Source organism: Bufo bufo, chromosome 11, assembly GCF_905171765.1.
Source record: "Bufo bufo chromosome 11, aBufBuf1.1, whole genome shotgun sequence".
Lineage (NCBI taxonomy): Eukaryota > Metazoa > Chordata > Amphibia > Anura > Bufonidae > Bufo > Bufo bufo.
In genome coordinates, this window is record NC_053399.1 from 94,330,831 (window position 1) to 94,350,061 (window position 19,231).

General features: G+C 46.4%; 1 pseudogene; it reads right to left on the reverse strand.

Annotated features, from left to right (window-relative positions):
* The window catches only part of LOC120981569, a 52,368-nt pseudogene extending 33,482 nt beyond the window's left edge, over nt 1–18,886 (reverse strand).
* Nucleotides 18,887–19,231: the final 345 nt, after the last annotated feature.

Sequence of the window (19,231 nt, forward strand, 5' to 3'; positions counted from 1 at the left end):
TAGAGCTTGCACTCTGGCTCAGAATTCCTTGTGTGTGCGAGCTTGTCTCTCCTCCCTTTATGAGGCAGCCTGCACACGCCCTCTATCTTCCCCTGTCTATAGCTGGTCTGCAGGAGGTATTTAAAGGCACCTCTTCTACAGGAAGGCAGGAAGGAACCTGAGCAACTTAGGTCCCTAGCATGTCTAGTTTTCGGTTTGTGCTTAGGTGTTCTGTTGGTTCTTGTCATTCTGTGTACCGGACTTTGGATTACGTATTACGGACTTTGCCTGATTGCCGCCTGCCCTGACCCTGATCTACGTTTACGGACTTTGGCTGACTGACGCTTGCCCTGACTTCTGCCTTCGTACCCTGACTACAGCCTCTCGCCTCCTAGCATCCACTGGGTGTATTGTGTCACCTAGAGGCCAGGCCAGTGGGTTCACACTCGGGTTCTAATTCCCTTCTGAGGTAGCACCTGCTACTCCCCTTGGGAAAGTCTCTCCTTACCATCAGAGGTATCATGTGAAGAACAAGGGCTGTGCTCAGATATTTTCCTCAGAGGGAGTTGGTCACGTGGGTGGCGGATTCCCACCCGCTAGTCATAACACTTATATACTTCATTCTATACTCTTATTAGCAATGTGGCTAAAATGACCGAACCTAGAAGGGGGTCACATACTTTTGATCATGTAGTGTATTTTTGTAATCATTGACTATTAGCTATGTGACATTCAAATATAAAGCAAATTCACTCTTTGACTCATTACTCACCATGTACTGTGATATATGACACCGGACCTTCCTTTTTCACATTGTTGGACATGGTTTTTACTGTACAGGAGTATTTCCCAGAATCCTCTAAATGAATGGACTGGACACCATATTTATTAGATGGACTGAATCCTTGAACATTATGTCCATCTCTGTAGAAAGCAAACAAAAGTTTTGTATTCTGTCGGAGAGGAATAAGGTTTGTATAGCACGTGAGGATCATCTCATCACCTTCCAGCGCTGGATTTGGGGTCACCTTTATAACTGGGCTGGAGAAGAGCTCTGGAAAATGCATAAAGATCCATTAATATATGTCTCCTGTGGTGGCTTTGTGTCCTTCCAAATTGAACCCATATTTTACAGCTGTTCTTAGTGGAATCCAGCAGTTGACACCCTTTGACCAGCTAGTTGTTAAGTGACCCTTGCAACAAAGAAGGTTTATCCAAGGCAGGACAACTCCTTTTAATAAAATATATTGGAATAAAATAAATATGAATATACTGTAAAAGATGTAACTCTACAAAAACTCAAAAAGTTATTTCATCAAATGAACCTGATAGATTTAAGCTGGTTTGGGCATACATTAAGCAAGGTATACTTAAATACAAGGGTCAGCCTGGATTAGTTTGGTACCAAAGAATCCTCTGATGTGACCAGGTTCTGAGCCCTTATCTGGTTGCTAGGGACATATTGCCTAACAACCAGAGTATTTTCAATTAGTTTTCAGGCAGCATGTCCCTAACAACTGTTCTATCTCATATTACTCTGATCTTCAAATTGAGGACAAGGACTTGGCAGGGCTTAAGCCAGACGTTTTCATTTCAGCAAAATAAAATTTGATGATCTAATATGTTGTTAAGATGACATCCTATGATCTGATGGAAGTTACTAAGGTCCTTAGCATGGCATATTCTGCAGATAGAGTTAGCTTGTGGAGCTTGCATGCTTGTATACTTGTTTTTATGCACTTGTTAGCAATGAAGGCCCAACCCCAGAAGAAAGTCACAAAGTTTTTATCCTTCAAATATATAGAAACTAAGGATGGACGAACATCGGCCGGGACGTTTCACAAACGCGAGATCGCGATCAAATGTTCGCAAACACGCGTTTGCAGCGGGCCCCATTTACTTTAATGGCAGGCGAACCTGAAAAACCTTCAGGTCATATTTGCAGCCACCAAATACTTACCACAAGTGCACAAATAGTACCACAACATGGACAGTGACATACCAGAGGGGGATCATTGGCAAAAATTCCCACAATTTTTTTTATTTTAATCAGGGGCAATTTTTATGCGTCTTAAAGGGAAACTCAAAAATGTGCCCTGCTGGAGCCTAGAAAATTTTTATTGGAGTACAGGCCCCACAAATTTGGTATTCACCTGACAGAAAAGAACAAGTGATTATGTGGATGGAGATACATTAGGCGGTCACTGGCTAAAAATTTTACTGTAGGCCAGTACAGGCCCCAAAAATTAGGCATTCACCTGACAGAAAAGAACTTGTGATTATGTGGCTGGAGGTATATTAGGCGGTCACTGGATAAAAATTTTACTGTAGGCCAGTACAGGCCCCAAAAATTTGACATTCACTTGACAGAAAAGAACTTGTGATGATGTGGCTGGAGGTACATTAGGCGGTCACTGGATACAAATTTTACTGTAGGCCAGTACAGGCCCCAGAAAATTAGGCATTCATCTGATAAAAAAGAACTAGTGATTATGTGTCTGGAGGTACATTAGGCGGTCACTGGATAAAATTTTTACTGTAGGCCACTGGAGTAGAGGCCCCAAAAATTAAGCATTCACTTGACAGAAAAGGCCTTTTATGCCGCTGTATATACATAAGACAAGGACCTTCTCTTTCTTTGTTCTGCGTGGTGGTGGATATGTGTGGGCTGGCATGAGGAAATTCAATTACACGTGGTCGTCACAGGTGTTGAATTCCTCCGAGATCCATGCCTTATTCATTTTTAGAAATGTGTGGTACTCCACACTCATGAGCTAGGCGAGTGCGCTTATCGGTCACGATCCCCCCTGCTGCGCTGAACGTCCTTTCGGACAGGATACTCGACAAGGGGCAAGCCAAGAGTTCCATGGCAAATTGTGTCAGCTCTGGCCACAGGTCAAGCCTGCACACCCAGTAGTCCAGGGGTTCCTCGCTTCTCAGAGCGTCCACATTGGGCGGTAACCCGGAGTAGTCGGACACCTGTCAGTCTAGGCATACCCTGAGGCTGGAACCGGAGGGCGGCTCTCCATGGGTTGGCTGCAATAATGATCTCATATCCGAAGTGACCAACACAGCTTCAAACCGCCCTCTTCTTGCAGGCGCGGTAGAATTGGTACCAGCACCTGTTTCGCTGTGGGTGGAAATTCCTCTGCCAGTGCCTGCAACAGCAGAATGCAGCATCTCTCGCAGCAAGGCTTGGAAATGCTGCATTCTGACAGCCCTCTGTGATGCTGGTAACATGTACGCCATTTTGTGTTTGTATCGGGGGTTTAAGTACGTTGCCACCCAGTACTGGTCCTTGCCCTTTATACAGGGGTCCCTCTTCAAACACTGGAGCATGAAGGCCCCCATTTGCACTAAATTGGAAGTGGTGGAGCACCCTGGCTCCTGCTCATCGCCCAGGAGAATGTCGTCCTCGGTCTCCACCCCCCAGCCACGGACAACACCAGGGATCCCCGAAAAGTTTAAAGTTCCCTAAAAGCCTGCTCTTCTTGCTCCTCCTCCCCCCAGACACCATCCTCCTCTGACTCTTCTTCAGACTCCTGCTGATTTGTCTCACATGGAGTTGCCCCCCCCCCCCCCCCCGGGAATTCATTTAGCATTGCAAATTCCTCATCCTCCAGCTCCTGTTCCTCGACGGCTTGATCAATGACACAACGCAATGCACGCTCCAGAAAGAAGGCATAAGGTACGATGTCACTGATGGTGCCCTGGCTGCAACTGACCAGTTTGGTGATCTCATCAAATGGCCGCAGAAGTCTGCATGCGTCGTGCATGAGCAGCCACTGGCGCGGTGAAAAGAAACCAAGCTCCCCAGAACATGTCCTGCTGCAGAGTTCGTACTGGTAGTCATTAACGGCACGTTACTGCTTGAGCAGCCTATCAAGGATATAAAAGGTGGAGTTCCAGAGCGTTGGGGTGTCACAAATCAGACATCTGACAGGCAGGTATTTGGCAACGAATCGCTGCACAACTAAGTTCAGGACATGTGCCATGCACGTGTGTCATTTTGCCCTGTTTCTGCATGCTCAGCAGATTGGCACCGTTGTCGCACACCACTTTACCAACTGTCAAATTGAGGCGGGTTAGCCACTGATCGGCCTGTGACCACAGAGCTGATAGCAGTGCAGGACTGGTGTGGGTCTTTTCTTCCAGGCACAACAGCCGCAGCACAGCATGGCACCATCTCACCTGGCACTTCAAATAGGTTTTGGGGAGTTTGGGGGGTGCAGCGGAAGAGGCGGTAGCAGTGGAAAAGGAGGAGTTAGCCAAGGAGGAGATGGAGTAGGAGGAGGAGAAGAAGAGGCAGGCATGCATGCAATCCGTGGCGGTAACACCAAATCCATACGGGTGCCACAGGTTACATGCTTGATGGCCGTCAGAAGGTTTACTAAGTGGACAGTAAAAGTTATGTACCTTCTCTGCCCGTGTTTGCTAGACCACGTGTCTGTGGTCAGATGTATCTTGGCACCTACACTGTGTGCCAGAGATATATTCAACTGCCGCTGAACGTGGCCACATAGCACTGGGATGCCCTTCTGGGAGAAATATTTCCTTCCGGGGACCTTCCATTGCGGTGTGCCAATGGCCACTAATTTTTTTAAGGCCTCCGAGTCCACCAGTTTATATGGCAGTAGTTGGTGGGCTAGCAGTTCCGAAAAGCCAGCGGTCAGCCGTTGGGCAAGAGGGTTATCTGGCGTCATCCAACTTTTTCCGCTCGAACATTTGGGCCATGGAAGCCTGACTTTTGCCAGATAAATGCGACGATGGCACGGTGGAAGGTGGAGGACAAATGGGAGGAGAGAGGAGAAGAGGCAGGACGTGGAGCTCCGGGAGTGTGGCTTTGTGGGTTCTGACGGCGTTGCTCCCACTGGGCTCGGTGATGGGAGGCCAGGGGCCTTCTTAAGGCGGTCGTCCCTAGGTGAGTGTTGGGCTTACCGCGACTTATGCGTTGACAGCACAGGCTGCAGCTGGCAATACTATTGTCAGCAGCTGACACGTTAAAAAAAAAGCCCACACTGCGGAGCCATGTGCAGGCGTCCTGGGAGCGCAAGATGTGACCGTGCATGGTGGATGGCTGGCTCCTTATAAATTTGCAGTCTGCTTTTTTTGCCGCCTGTGCACTGCGAGTTCTGCCTGCTTCTCCTCCCTATCTGCTGCTCCGTCTCTCCCTCTGAACTCCCCTCCTCTTCCTCTCTTGTGGGCACCCACGTGACGTCCATCAACACGTCATCATTGTCACCTTCACCACCACTGACATTAGAGATCTTGGAGTAGGCAGGAACAGCGGAGACCACCCTCCTTGGGCTGAACTGGGTACTGTCGTCAGACCGCTGGTTGGCGGCTGTTGCTACCTCCTCTTCCTCATCGGATGCCAATAATGGCTTCGCTTCGGTAAGTCTGGGAATGGATGGGGAAAAAAATCCTCTGACTCGAGTAGTGGAGGGGCTATGGTGGTGGTGTCTTTGGGGGTGCACATAGCAGATTGAGGAGGGTTCAGATACAGAGGATGAGGAGAGTGCAGAAGCGGAAGGTGGAGTGAGCCACTCAACCAACTCTGATGCGTCCTTTGACGTAATCGCACGCACCTTCTCCAACTTCCCACTTAGGCTCCTGCTTGGTGCACCTGCCTGACCCCTACCATCCCTGCGGAACGACCTGCCTCTTCCTCTACCTGTCATTTTCAAAATGACCCTGTGCCAAAGTCCCTAGAGAAGAGCAGTATTTGTGGAAGTAGGTATATAAAACCCCTTAATCAATATTTGGTGGAAGCAGGTATATTGCACCCTCAATCAGTATTTTGTGAAAGCAGGTATATAGAACCCCTTAATCAGTTTTTTGTAGAAGCAGGTATATGAAACCCCTTAATCAGTATTTTGTGGAAGCGGGTATACCGCACCCCTCAATCATTTTTTTTTTGTTTTTGAGGCAACAGGTATATCACACCTGTTACAAATAGTTGTTCCAATAACGCTTGTCCCTCTATATACCTGCGGTATCACAACATAACCGCACACAACTGCTGCACAATACAAATGTACTATAATATACTTTCTATGTTAGAAAGTATATTATAGGTATTTCATACCCCTCAATCAGTTTTTTGGGGGGCAACAGGTCTATCATACCAGTTGAAATTATTTATTCCAATAGCGTTTGTCCCTTTATATAGCTGCGGTATCGCAGCAGAACTGCACACAACTGCTGCACAATACAAATGCACTATAATATACTTTCTATGTTAGAAAGTATATTATAAGTATATCGCACCCCTCAGTATATCACACCTCTCGATAGCACACCTATACCAGTCCTTAAAATGACTTTTGTGGCCTTATTAGTTAGCATTTGGTGTCCCTTACAGTCTGTCCCCGCTCCACAAAGCAACCTCTCCCTACACTGGCAAAACACAGAATGTAAAATGGCTGCCAGATCGGGTTCTGTTATAGGGTGGGGGGGTGTCCATGTGCTGAAGCGTCTCAATTGGCTGTCCTGTCCCACCTGATGAATGTGTCATGGGTCAAAGTACTGCACAATGCAAAAGAAGGGGTTAACTGCCTTAATAAGACGCTTAAAATAACCTTTTTTTGAATTAATCTAAAATATGTGGCTATCCGCCAAAAATACACATCAGGCTAACGTATGGAAGAGTGGCTTATACTCCTGTATATATATGGTGCAGCCAAACTCCTCCACACTAACAAGAAATAGTGTATCCAGCTGGAGGAATATAGTAACTTATTTTAACACTCGAGTAAACTTGGAACACTCTAAGTAGCGCTGCCAAATAATGGATACAATCTGCTGTCTCATCCCTGCAACACTATGTAGATGACAGCAAGCGTTTGGACTGTATTATTCACAGGCAAAGTGCCTTATATATTCTGCACTTACTATCTAATAGCCCATAAAGTCCCCCACACTTTAAATCACTGTCATCTATAAAGCATTTGTTCCCTGCCTAGTATCGCATTGGCTCGACGCGTTTCTATGTCACCACAGACCGGGTGACATGTCAACATATGCTTAATATAGGAGTGGATTGCCCCATACACTTGGCATATTTCCACCACCTATGCAATGCAAAAGAATATGGCGCATGCGAACATCGCCATATGTTCGCATGTTCGGCGAATCGCAAACGAGCAAAGTTCGCCGCGAAACAACCGCCGGGCGAACCACAAGGCCATCTGTAATGGTGGCGTACACACACCCACAGGGGGGAGGGAAGCGACCACTGCGCTCTACCCTCACCCCTGGCCCTGCCTAGTTTCCTCACAAGTCCTAATGAGAGGGGACAACTGGACGGCAGTCCCTAACTCAGAGTAAGTGCAGGGAGGACAGACCAGACATACAACAGAACGTGAATAGACCGAGTGAAATACCAGGAGAGGAAAGAAGTACAAATGGAGCAAGCAGAGGATCGTCAGGAAGAGCCGGGGTCAGACATACCAGGAGAGTCGCGAAGTACCAAAGGAGTCAGCAGAGGATCGTCAGGAGGAAGCCGGGGTAAGAATACCAGGAGAGCAGCAAAAGTACACAAGGAGCAGGCAGAGGATCGTCGGATATCAGCAGGAGGTAAGTACGCCAGACACAATTGCAGACACAATTGCAGGTGGAACCTAAATAACAGGCAACCTATGGCCGGCAGGCTACCTGTTAAATACTGACTAGCAGGGGTCATGTGACGTGGCCAGCATCACATGACTCACCCTGCTGCATAGTGCCCAGCTCGGTGCTCAGACTTACTCTGGTTGCTGGGGGAAACGAGGACGCCGACCGCGCTGAGGAGAAATGTGCGGCTGTGTCCGTCCCGCCCCCTATCACCTAGGAGACAAGGACGCTGCGCGCGTCCTCGCTCCTGCACAGAGGTGGGACGCCGTCGGCGCTGTGGAGAGTGAGCGCATCGTCGGCGCCCCGTGACAGTACCCCTCCCCTTATGCGGGGCCACCGGACCCAAGACTTCAGGCAACAGCTTCTCAGGATGTTCTACGTGAAATTCTCTAACGAGTCTAGGGGCATGAACCTCCCTAGCTGGTACCCAAGACCTTTCCTCGGGTCCATAGCCCTTCCAGTGCACTAGGTACTGTAAAGAATTACGCATTCTCCTGACATCCACAATCTTAGACACCACATACTCCACAGAATCATTAACAAGAACCGGCCGAGGCGCGGCTTGCGATGGTACCACAGGTTCAACATATTTTTTTAATATAGATTTGTGAAACACATCATGAATGTGGAACGACTCAGGCAGTTACATCCTAAACGATACTGGGTTAATCACCTCCGTAATCTTGTACGGCCCTATAAAACGAGGAGCAAATTTTCTAGAAGCTACTTTGAGCGACAGATTCTTGGAGGACAACCACACCTTATCACCAACCTGAAAGTTCACCCCCTTAGAACGTCTCCTATTGGCCTTGATTTTCTGAGTATTCTGAGCCTTTTCTAGGTTTGATTGAACCCGAGCCCAAACTGTGCACAGTTCAGAGTGGACCTTATCCGCCTCGGGGTTAGACGAGGAGATGGATAACCCAGAATAAAAAAGAGGTTACAAAAGAATGGGGAGACACCAGCAGAAGAATTAACACGGTTATTCAGAGCAAATTCGTCCAACGGAAGGTATTTAACCCATAATTGCTGGTCATCAGCAACATATGACCTGAGAAATTGTTCTACAGACTGATTGAGGAGTTCGGTCTGCCAATTACTCTCAGGGTGATAGGCGGACGAAAAAGACAATGAAATCTGGCATTTCTGACAGAAAGCCCTCCAAAACTTGGACACAAACTGCACACCCCTGTCAGATACAATATTCTCCAGAATACCATTTAAACAAACAATCTGCTTCACAAATATAGAAGCCAGGGATCTTAGCATTCGGGAGTTTAGACAGGCGAATAAAATGAACCATTTTGCTAAACCTATCGACCACTACCCAAACCACAGTCTTGCCCTCCGCAGGCGGCAGGTCAGTGATAAAGTCCATCGAGATATGAGACCATGGTCTACTGGGAATGGGTAGGGGTCGCAGGTCACCAGCAGGGTGAGTCCTAGGGGTCTTAGACCTAGGACAAACTTCACAGGCCGACACATAGGACTTGACATCCCTAGTTAGAGTGGGCCACCAATATGATCTAGAAACCAGCTCCTTAGTGCCCTCAATACCAGGATGTCCACACAAAACAGAATCATGACACTCACCCAACAGTTGGAGACGAAACTGTACGGGGACAAACACCTTATCTGTTGAAGTGGGTGCCGGGGCCAGATATTGTTCAGCCTTAATGAGAGCAGGGATATCCTGGGACAAGGCTGCTAAGAAGATATTAGCTGGTAGAATGGGTTCAGGTGGTGCATCCATAGGCTGAAAGGCACAGAAGCACCGAGACAATGCATCAGCCTTCACGTTTCTACTTCCTGGCCTGAAAGTGATGGAGAAATTAAAACGTGTAAAAAACAATGCCCATCTGGCTTGACAGGGATTTAACCTCTTAGCAGACTCGAGAAACATTAGGTTCTTATGATCAGTGACAACGGTGACACAATGTTTTGCCCCTTCAAGAAAATGCCTCCACTCCTCAAACGCCCATTTAATGGCCAGCAATTCACGATTCCCTATGTCATAGTTTCTCTCGGTGGGGGGAAATTTTCTGGAAAAGAAAGCGCAAGGCCTCAGGTTAGTAAGGCTAGAGGGACCTTGTGAGAGGACCGCCCCTGCCCCGTCCTCGGACGCATCCACCTCTACAATAAAAGGTCTCTCCTGATCTGGCTGGATCAGAATGGCAGCGCTACTGAATGCCTTCTTTAGGGTTTCAAATGAAGTTAAGGCCTCAGTAAACCAATCTTCCAAATCCGCCCCTTTACGGTAATAATTAGCAAACCCTAGGAAACGTTGTAAGGCGTTTAAGGATGATGGTCTTACCCATCCCTTAATCGCTAGTACCTTGCTAGGATCCATTTTGAAGGCGTGAGGAGTTATTACACGACTGAGAAATAGTATCTCCTGCACCCCAAAGACACATTTCTCTTGTTTAGCAGATAACTGATTCTTCCTCAAGACCTCCAACACTTGTCTAACATGAAATACATGAGATTCGAAATCAGGGGAAAAAATCTAAATGTCATCAAGGTAGACAATGACAAATTTACCCAAGAACTCCCTGAGAATATTGTTAATGAAGTTTTGGAACACAGCTGGGGCATTGCTGAGTCCAAAAGGCATAACCAGATATTCAAAGTGTCCAGCCGGAGTATTGAATGCTGTCTTCCATTCATCTCCCTCCTTGATTCGGATTAAGTTATGTGCCCCTTTCAGATCAATCTTAGAAAACCAGGCCGCCCCTAGTACCTGGTTAAACAAATCAGGAATCAATGGGAGTGAGTATCTATTCCGGATAGTAATCCTATTTAATTTCCGGTAATCGATACAAGGTCAAAGACCACCATCCTTCTTCTTAACAAAGAAAAACCCCACCCCCATCGGAGAGACAGAGGGTCTAATGTGCCCATTAATGAGACTCTCTCTAATATAATCCTCCATGGCCTTGTGTTCGTGCTTAGAAAGATTATAAATGAGTCCCTTAGGAAACCTGGCACCCTCTACTAATACTGTTGTGCAATCATAAGGTCTATGGAGTGGTAGAGCCTCCGGGGTCAATGATGAGAACACATCTATATATTCCTTAATGACTGCGGGTAATATATCCGATTTTATTTAGACCCCAACCTGTACCACAGACAAGCAGGAGTCGCACTTAGGTCCCCAGCTCACCAACTCCCCTCTGGTCCAATCAATAGTGGGGTTGTGTAATTGGAACCAAGGCATCCCAGTACCACCTCAACTGGTAAATTCTCCAGGACTAACAGGGAGCATTTCTAAGAGTGACACACCCCCACAGTTAAATAAATTGGTCGGGTAAGGCCCTTTATTGACTCTAGCTCAGTGGCCAGCTGACACGACCTCACCGTACCACCCACCAGGGGAGTGGAGCCATGATGTGGGTAGGCGTGGGTAGAACAAAAATTGGAATACCCAGTCTTATTGCATACTCACGATCAATAAAGCTGGCCACTGAGCTAGAGTCAATAAAGGGCCTTACCCGACCACTTGTCTACACCCAGAGATATCGTTATGGGTACTAAAAGCTTATTTTTCATAATATTAGGGTGTACCTGGTCTTTAGGTTGCCTTGCCTTGGGAGATTTGATGGAGAGGATCTTCTTAGGGCACTGGTTAATCCAATGGTCAGGATATCCACAGTAAAAACAAACTCCACGTCTGCGGCGCTGATCCCCCCGGGTCATGCCGACCTGCATGGGTTCTTCAGGAGAGACCTCAGCTCCGTTCCTGGGACAGACCTCAGGCTGGACCACCACCTGAGAAGAGAACCGTCGTTCCTGTCGTCTCTCTCTAACCCGTTGGTCAAGTCGAACAGCTAGGGTCATCGTCTCCTCTAGATTCTCTGAAAGCTGATAACTCACTAGAAGGTCTTTCAGGTTATCGGACAGACCTGACCTGACCTGACTCTTAAGGGCTGGTTTATTCTAACCTGAGGGAACACACCACCTTCTAAATTGGGTGCAATACTCCTCCGCGGGTTGATCGCCCTGAACCAGTGCCTTACGAGCGGTCTCGGCTACCAGGGCCCTGTCCAGTTCATCATACAGGGTACCCAGGGCCTGAAAAAAACCCTCTACAGAAGTTAAACAACTGGCGTCAACCGGTAAAGAGAACGCCCACTCCTGGGGATCACCCTGTAATCGGGAAATTACAATGCCTACGCGTTGACTCTCAGACCCGCAGGACAAGGGGCGCCATCTGAATTAAAGTTTACAATTCTCCTTAAAAGAATGAAACATCCTCCGGTCTCCAGAGAAGGGTTCTGGAAGCTTAATCTACGGCTCCATATGCGGACTGGAGGTTCGAGTAGTGGAAGAACCTTGTCCTAACTCAAGGGAATTTAGTTTCTCCCCTAGCTCCTGCACCATCTGCGTCAAGTTAGAAACGTGCTCTGTCAGGGTCACCAGAGGATTAATGATACAGTGGTTTGGTAGGGCCTGTTATTCTGTAACGGTCGCGTACACACCCACACCCACAGGGGGAGGGAAGTGACCACGGCGCTCTACCCTCACCCCTGGCCCTGCCTACTTGCCTCGCAAGTCCTAATGACAGGGGACAACTGGACGGCAGTCCCTAACTTGGAATAAGTGCAGGGAGGACAGACCAGAGTCAAATACCAGGAGAGCAACGAAGTACAAATGGAGCAAGCAGGGGATCGTCAGGAGAAGTCGGGGTCAGAAATACTAGGAGAGTCGCGAAGTACCAAAGGAGTCAGCAGAGGATCGTCAGGAGGAAGCCAGGGTCAGAATACCAGGAGAGCAGCAAAAGTACACAAGGAGCAGGCAGAGAATCGTCGGATATCAGCAGTAGGTAAGTACGCCAGGTCAGACACAATTGCAGGTGGAACCTAAATAACAGCCTATGACGAGCAAGCTGCCTGTTAAATACTGACTAGCAGGGGTCATGTGACGTGGCCAGCGTCACATGATTCACCCTGCTGCATACAGCTGAGCAACTCTGGTTGTTGGGGGAACAGAGGACGCCGGCGGCGCTGTGGAGAGTGAGCGTATTGTCGGCGCCCCATGACACCATCTCTAATAGCAACTTTACTACATGACTTGTTACTCACCATGTACTGTGATATATGACACCAGACTCTTTTTCACAGTGCCGAACATGGTTTTTACCATACAGGAGTATTTCCCAGAATCCTCTAAATTAACGGACTGGACACCATATTTATTAGATGGACTGAATCCTTGAACGTTATGTCCATCTTTGTAGAAAGCAGACAACAGCTTTGTAGTCTGTCGGAGAGGAATAAGGTTCGTGTAACACGTGAGGGTCATCTTATCACCTTCCAGCGCTGGATTTGGGGTCACCTTTATTACCGGGTTGGAGAAGAGCTCTGGAAAATCCATAAAGATCCATTAACATATGCCAATGTACTACCTGGACAGTCCATTGATTTTAGTAGGAATGTGTAACTCTATTCCCTTGTGATGGTGCTGTAGGGGCATACACTGTGTCATTCCAAATTCACCCATATTTTATAGCTGATCTCACAGTTTACCAAACACTGCACCACCCATTGGATAGTGGATGTGTTTGGTATTGCAGCTCAGCCCCATTCACTTAATTGGGACTGAGCTGTGCCTATGGCATGTGACCGATAAATTTGGCGTCATTGGCCCCTAGTGAGTGCCGCTGGCTTTTCAAACAGCTGATCAACAGAGGTCTCAGGAGTCAGAACCCCACCGATATGATATTGATCACCGATCCTAAGGCCATCAACATCAAAATCTCAGACAAACCCTTTAAACTGAAAGATTTGAGATGTTGGGCACATATTAAGCAAGGAATACTTAAATACAAGGGTAAGACTGGATTAGTATAATATCAAAGGATCCTTCGGTGGAACCAGATTCTGAGCCCCTGCCATAAGGACTCGAAAGTCTTGTAGAAGACAAGACATTGGTGCCAGTGAATTACTGCTAGTGTTTTATGGGTTCATTTTCATATAACTATATTCAAGATAAGTCCACACAGTGATGACAGTGTTATATACAGATGGAGCATGGACCCTCAAAATCATCTCAGGTGGGACTTAGGTTGCCCTGTCTATAGAATGTAAATATCACTCAATAACTACCTCTGACATGGAGAAAGGACTCATCGGAGTAAGCTGCATAAGATGATTGCTCAGCTTTCTTTACACATCTGTATTTGCCAGCCATATCTTTTTTAATATTTTTCAATAGTAGTCCAGTGCCTCCATCGGATGGGAGGAATTCAATTTTGTCCTTGTAAAATAGTGTACGCCGCACTGAGTATCCGGGCCAGCTGGTGCATTTTAGAAATACATCTTCCTCTTCATACACAATGGCTGGCACTTGTAGGATAAGATAACCTTAAACAAAAACACATGTTCAGTGTCTTTCCACCGGCTAACCCCATGTTTCTTAGACCTTGTCACACAATGGTGGTGGAGCTCGATGGGAACTTTGCTAACTGACTTCCACTTATTCTGTCATCAGAGTCTCCTCATTGCCAAACAACTACCATATATTCAATCTGATAGTCAAGAGTCAAGACCCTAGTGTATGCCAGAAAGAATTACTAGGGACAACAATAAATCGATTATTAGCTGGAGCCAATTAAAGAATGTCTCAAAATTGTCCATATGATGTTGAAAAAATATCTACATTCGGACTACTGTCTCAAGGACATGGTCTGTTGATGTGCTTCCTTCAAAGACCCCAGATACTCCATGTTAACCACCCATTCAACCTCTTTAAATTGTCAGGTGTGATGTTCCACCAGATTTTAGCCCCAATATGCCTAGTTTTCTAGTAATGAGAACTACAGTAGGTACTAAGATACTCACCATAAATGACTTCCAGTCTTAGACTCTCACTGATATCACCATTTGGGGCCTGGCACTGGTAATCTCCAGTATCTTCTGTTTTAGTGTAGCCAATGGTGAACATCTGTCTATCAGTTTGCAACTGGTTACTGTCCTTGTACCACAATTAGATCTGACTTTTCTCAGGTACTTTTAAAACACATGTGATAGTTATAGACTCTCCAGTGAATACTTTGTTCCAGTTTGGTGTGAACTTCACTGTGGGTATGACTACAACTCCTGGAAATCAATACAAGATGCAGTTATGTCTAGATGGACCCCACAAACTCCATGTTCATTAAAACTTTCCAAATTCCTAAACCTCAAAAGAGGAGCATATCAAGGAAGTTTTGGTTTCTAAAAGATGTGACACAGAATTAAATGTAAGAAACTAAATTATATAAGAATATATAACTGTAGATATAAGATAGGCCGCGGAGGATAGTTTTTATAGCATTGTGCTTAATAACACTGTTTGTATGACCTCTAAGGTTTAAATGTTGGTAGGCAGTCCCATACTGTCATATAGTCAGGTGCTCCATCCCATGTTTCATACATACCAGTATATTGTTGAACCCCCTAAAATAGATTTGGTGGACACGTGAGGGACAGTGTTTCTCGATAGAGATGAGCGAATCGAAGTTGACGTGGAATTCGATCCGATTTTCAGGAAAAGTTCCATTCGCATCGAATCCGAATTTCCTCACGCTTCGTGGTAACAAATCAAATTTTTTCCTAAAATTGCTGCTGCGCGTGTGAGGACATGGAGCAAGGAACTCTGGGAAGGTGGGATCACCCATAATGCCATGCATGCACCCAATCAGCAGCCAGCCAGCCCTGTGATGTCACAGCCCTATAAATAGCCTCAGCCATCTTGGATTCTGCCATTTTCCAGTGTACTTAGTGCAGGGAGAGACGGCAGCAGGCACTAGGGACAGTGCTAGGAAAAACGTCATTGTGCTAAAAAAAAGATTTACAAGTGCAGGGAAAGATTATTCAAGGTCTAGGGAAAGGATAGGGAGGAATCATTCCACATTCCACAGCATTTATGTAGGTTCAGTCTGGGAGGTTACAGACTGGGTAATAGGAACAATCCTATTACACCTTGCTGCACTGACTGGGGATCCAAATTGCCATCTGTAATTCCAGCAAACCGTTCTTGTTATTGGGGTGCAAGTGCTGTTTGATACAGCCATTAACAGGATTTATTACAAGGAAATATTTCTACGTCTTATTTGCCCTTGTGCGGTGCAGTTATATGTTCTAAAGCATCTTTTGGCTTGTATTAGTGGCAAAAGTAAAATATATTTGCCGTTCTACTTGTATAAGTGTTTAATAGAACAGGTTCTGTAGACATCTATGTGGAATCAGCTGGTGACGGTGTAAAAGGAGTGCGCTTCTTCTTGGCGCTAACATCGACCTGTAAGGCTGACTTCACACTTGGGTTATTTGGTCAGTTTTGGCCCCGTGACTGCCCAAATAAGTGAAGTGTGCAGTGATTCTAAGAGCGACCCCTGTCATCTACATGTCATACGGGCTCACAGTATTATTTCACTACCACAGCAGACTCCCTATGTGTGTTACTGCAAAGCACAGTGTTCTACACCCCTATAAAGGCACAGTGTTCTACACCCCTATAAAGGCAAAGTGTTCTACACCCCTATAAAGGCTCTCTGCAGGCAGGAAATAGCCGTTTTTAACGCGATACACCGCAAATAAATTCTGATCGAAGCTAATTTTTTCAAAAAATTCGGCAAACCGGCCAAATCGAATTTTTGAAAAATTCGCTCATCTCTATTTCTCATGTTCAGTATCCCACGGATTTAGTAACCAGTTTCATTCTCACATCCTACACTCTGCATTTACCACAAATTGGAACCCTGTGTGGAATAGTGACACCTTCCTGAAATGTGTAAGTGTGCATGAAATCAATGACAGCAAGCTCCCTGACTACCATATGATGAGTTAACCTTGATATAACCCAGATAACATCTTTACAGAAACCTCTCAGTTTCTGACTTCCCCATAAATATGTACTGGTAACTATAAAGCAGGAGCAGATGTGCTACAGGTAGCCACCTCCATAGAATAAAATAGAGAACAACCACCATTACCAATCTGTCCATCTCATCCATCAAGAGAAGGTATGGCAACACTCAAGACCCTTGGGAAGCTACACAATATTAGTAAGGTTCATCAAAAAATATTCAATCCTCCATGTCCTCTGTCTCCTTGTACTTACCATCTCCAACTATATCCTTGAATTTCAGGTTTAGCACCGTGGTAGTCGCATACATGATGATAAGACGGTTCATTTTGTAAAGTATAGTTGTGTCAACAGGTGTCTGGTCAGTGCAGGAAAAGGAAACCTACGTCAGAAATGTAGTGGGTTAAATTAAAGAGGTGGTTATGTGGCTGCTATGTGACATTCAAATATATAGCAAATTCGTCCCCTTGTTACTCACATACAGACATACAGTCAGTGTGCATGCAATCAATGACAACAAGCTCCCTGACTACCATATGGTGAGTTAGGCTTGATATAACTCAGATACAATCTTTACAGAAACCTCTCAGTTTTCGATTTCCCCATAATTATGTAACTCTAAAGCAGGAGGAGATGTGCAAAAGGTAGCCACCTCCATCGGTAGCCACCAATCTGTTGTTTTCATCATCCCATTACGGCATCAGGCCCCGCCTACGCACACACCCACTCTCCCGCCATCAATGGGCTAGTAACCAGCCCCGCCCCCTTATAGCCGGCCCAGCGCGCGCTCCATAACATACAGCCTCTGGACGCCACACGTGCCAGGAGCTGGAAGCGGTTCCATTCACCGGTAAGACCACCAGCACCTGTCTTCTCCCTCCGCTCGCATCCCTCTGTAATTTAACCTTTTCATGCCACTTGCCCCCAGCTCTCATTACAACTACCATACCCCAGTTCATGCTTGTTCCTCTTACCATGTATAGCACTACCAGTCTGTATTAATTCACCCCACCCTTACAACCACTAAAAAACTTGTAGGGTGGACGCTGCAGTTATATTGCACCCTGATCCTATGTCTAATCGTATTTTTTGCACACTTTAACTCTTAACCAACCATGAAACTACCTATTGATTGGCATTAGACATTACCAACATATCTATATTAGCATATCTATAAAAGTGCTTTTTTAACAAAAACGGCTGCAGGGACTAATGTTAGAAACATTCTGTTATGTAATGCTGACATTGGCGAATCACTAATGTCAGTCAGCTACATAACAGTATTTCTGGTGGTAGAAACCCTTTAAATTGCTGCTGATGGAGCTGATGCTGCTCTGTCCCCTCCAGCAGTCATGGCAGTGTAGCATGAGCTCAGAGGGTCCCCCCAGTTAGACCTTTGTGAGGATGGGCGATGGCGCAAGTAGGCTACAAAGGATGTCTCGATAGTAGAGTTTTTCATCCCTCTCAGAAAGTGTAAAAATGGCCGCCATTTTGGCCCAGTAGTGAGGGTCTAATATGGTGGAGGGCCAGTAATCATCCCTCTGCCGAATGGTGATAATGCGGCTGTCACTACTCAAACAACTCAGCATTCATATGGCCATTTGTGCAAGGGACTTGGAGGGACTCCCTGCCTCCATTTCTACTGCATACTGCCACGGTCTGTCGGGGTAATCTGCATCGTCTTCATCGTCACCCTCTAGATCATCAAGCTGCTCCTGCTCCTCTCCCTTCGCTTGGGCAGATAAACAACCTACAGTAGTTCTGTATAGAATTCTTGGGCATTAATGTCCTACTCCTCGTCCTCCTCCTCCTCCTGTGCCAATTCACGTCTTCGGTCCCCTCGCCAGTGCCTGCCTTTAAGAGCCCATGCACCACTAGTTATTTCCTGACTGGTAGGCTCCTGAGTAGCAGACGGTCTACCCCGAGGGCGTTTGGCTCCAGATATCCCACTGCTTCTACCCTACTGGCTCATCGGCACACTGTCACCCAGCTGCTGTCTCATGGGCCTGCTGCCACCCTCATGTCCTGATGATGATGATAATGCCCCCTCTTCACCCGACTCCCACATACGATCAGCTACTTCATCATCCACTATTGTCTGCATGTCACTGATGTCGCTCTCACCAGTCGCATGACCACGTCCCTGACCGCTCGCAACATGTGCTCCCACCTGACTGTCATGATCGCTAGTTGCACGCCCAAGGGAGGACTCGGCGCACCTCTCCTCCAAGTCTGTGCTAACCTGTAGCTGCTGACTATCCTCACTAAGCTCATCCTCCTTGAAAAGTAGAGCAGAGCCAACAGCATACATTACTTCCTGAGCAAAAGAAGCAGCAATAGAAAGAGGCAGGTTCAGGACAGGTGAGGGCACAGAAGTTGTTCGTGGTCCATGCCAACTAAGGCTACTTTCAAACCAGCGTTTCCCCTTTCCACTATCGAGATCCGTCATAGGGTCTCAATAGATGAGGAAAACGCTTCAGTTTCGTCCCTATTCATTGACAATGGGGACAAAACTGATCTGAAGGGAACGGAGTACACCAGAATGGATTCCGTTCCGTTTCATTGTGATCCCATGACACACACAAAAGCGGGGTCTAAATACCGTACTCCGTCCAGGTGGAGAATGAGACCTTGCGTCTGGGCATTTCCGCATTGTGCTCACTGTTGACTGGTTCACAATACCATGTTGTTTGGAGTTGAGCAACATCTTAAGATTTAATCATCTTTCCCTGTAAATACAGGAAATTAAACTTCTTCTATTACACCATTGTTTTAGCAGGAATTAAATACCTAT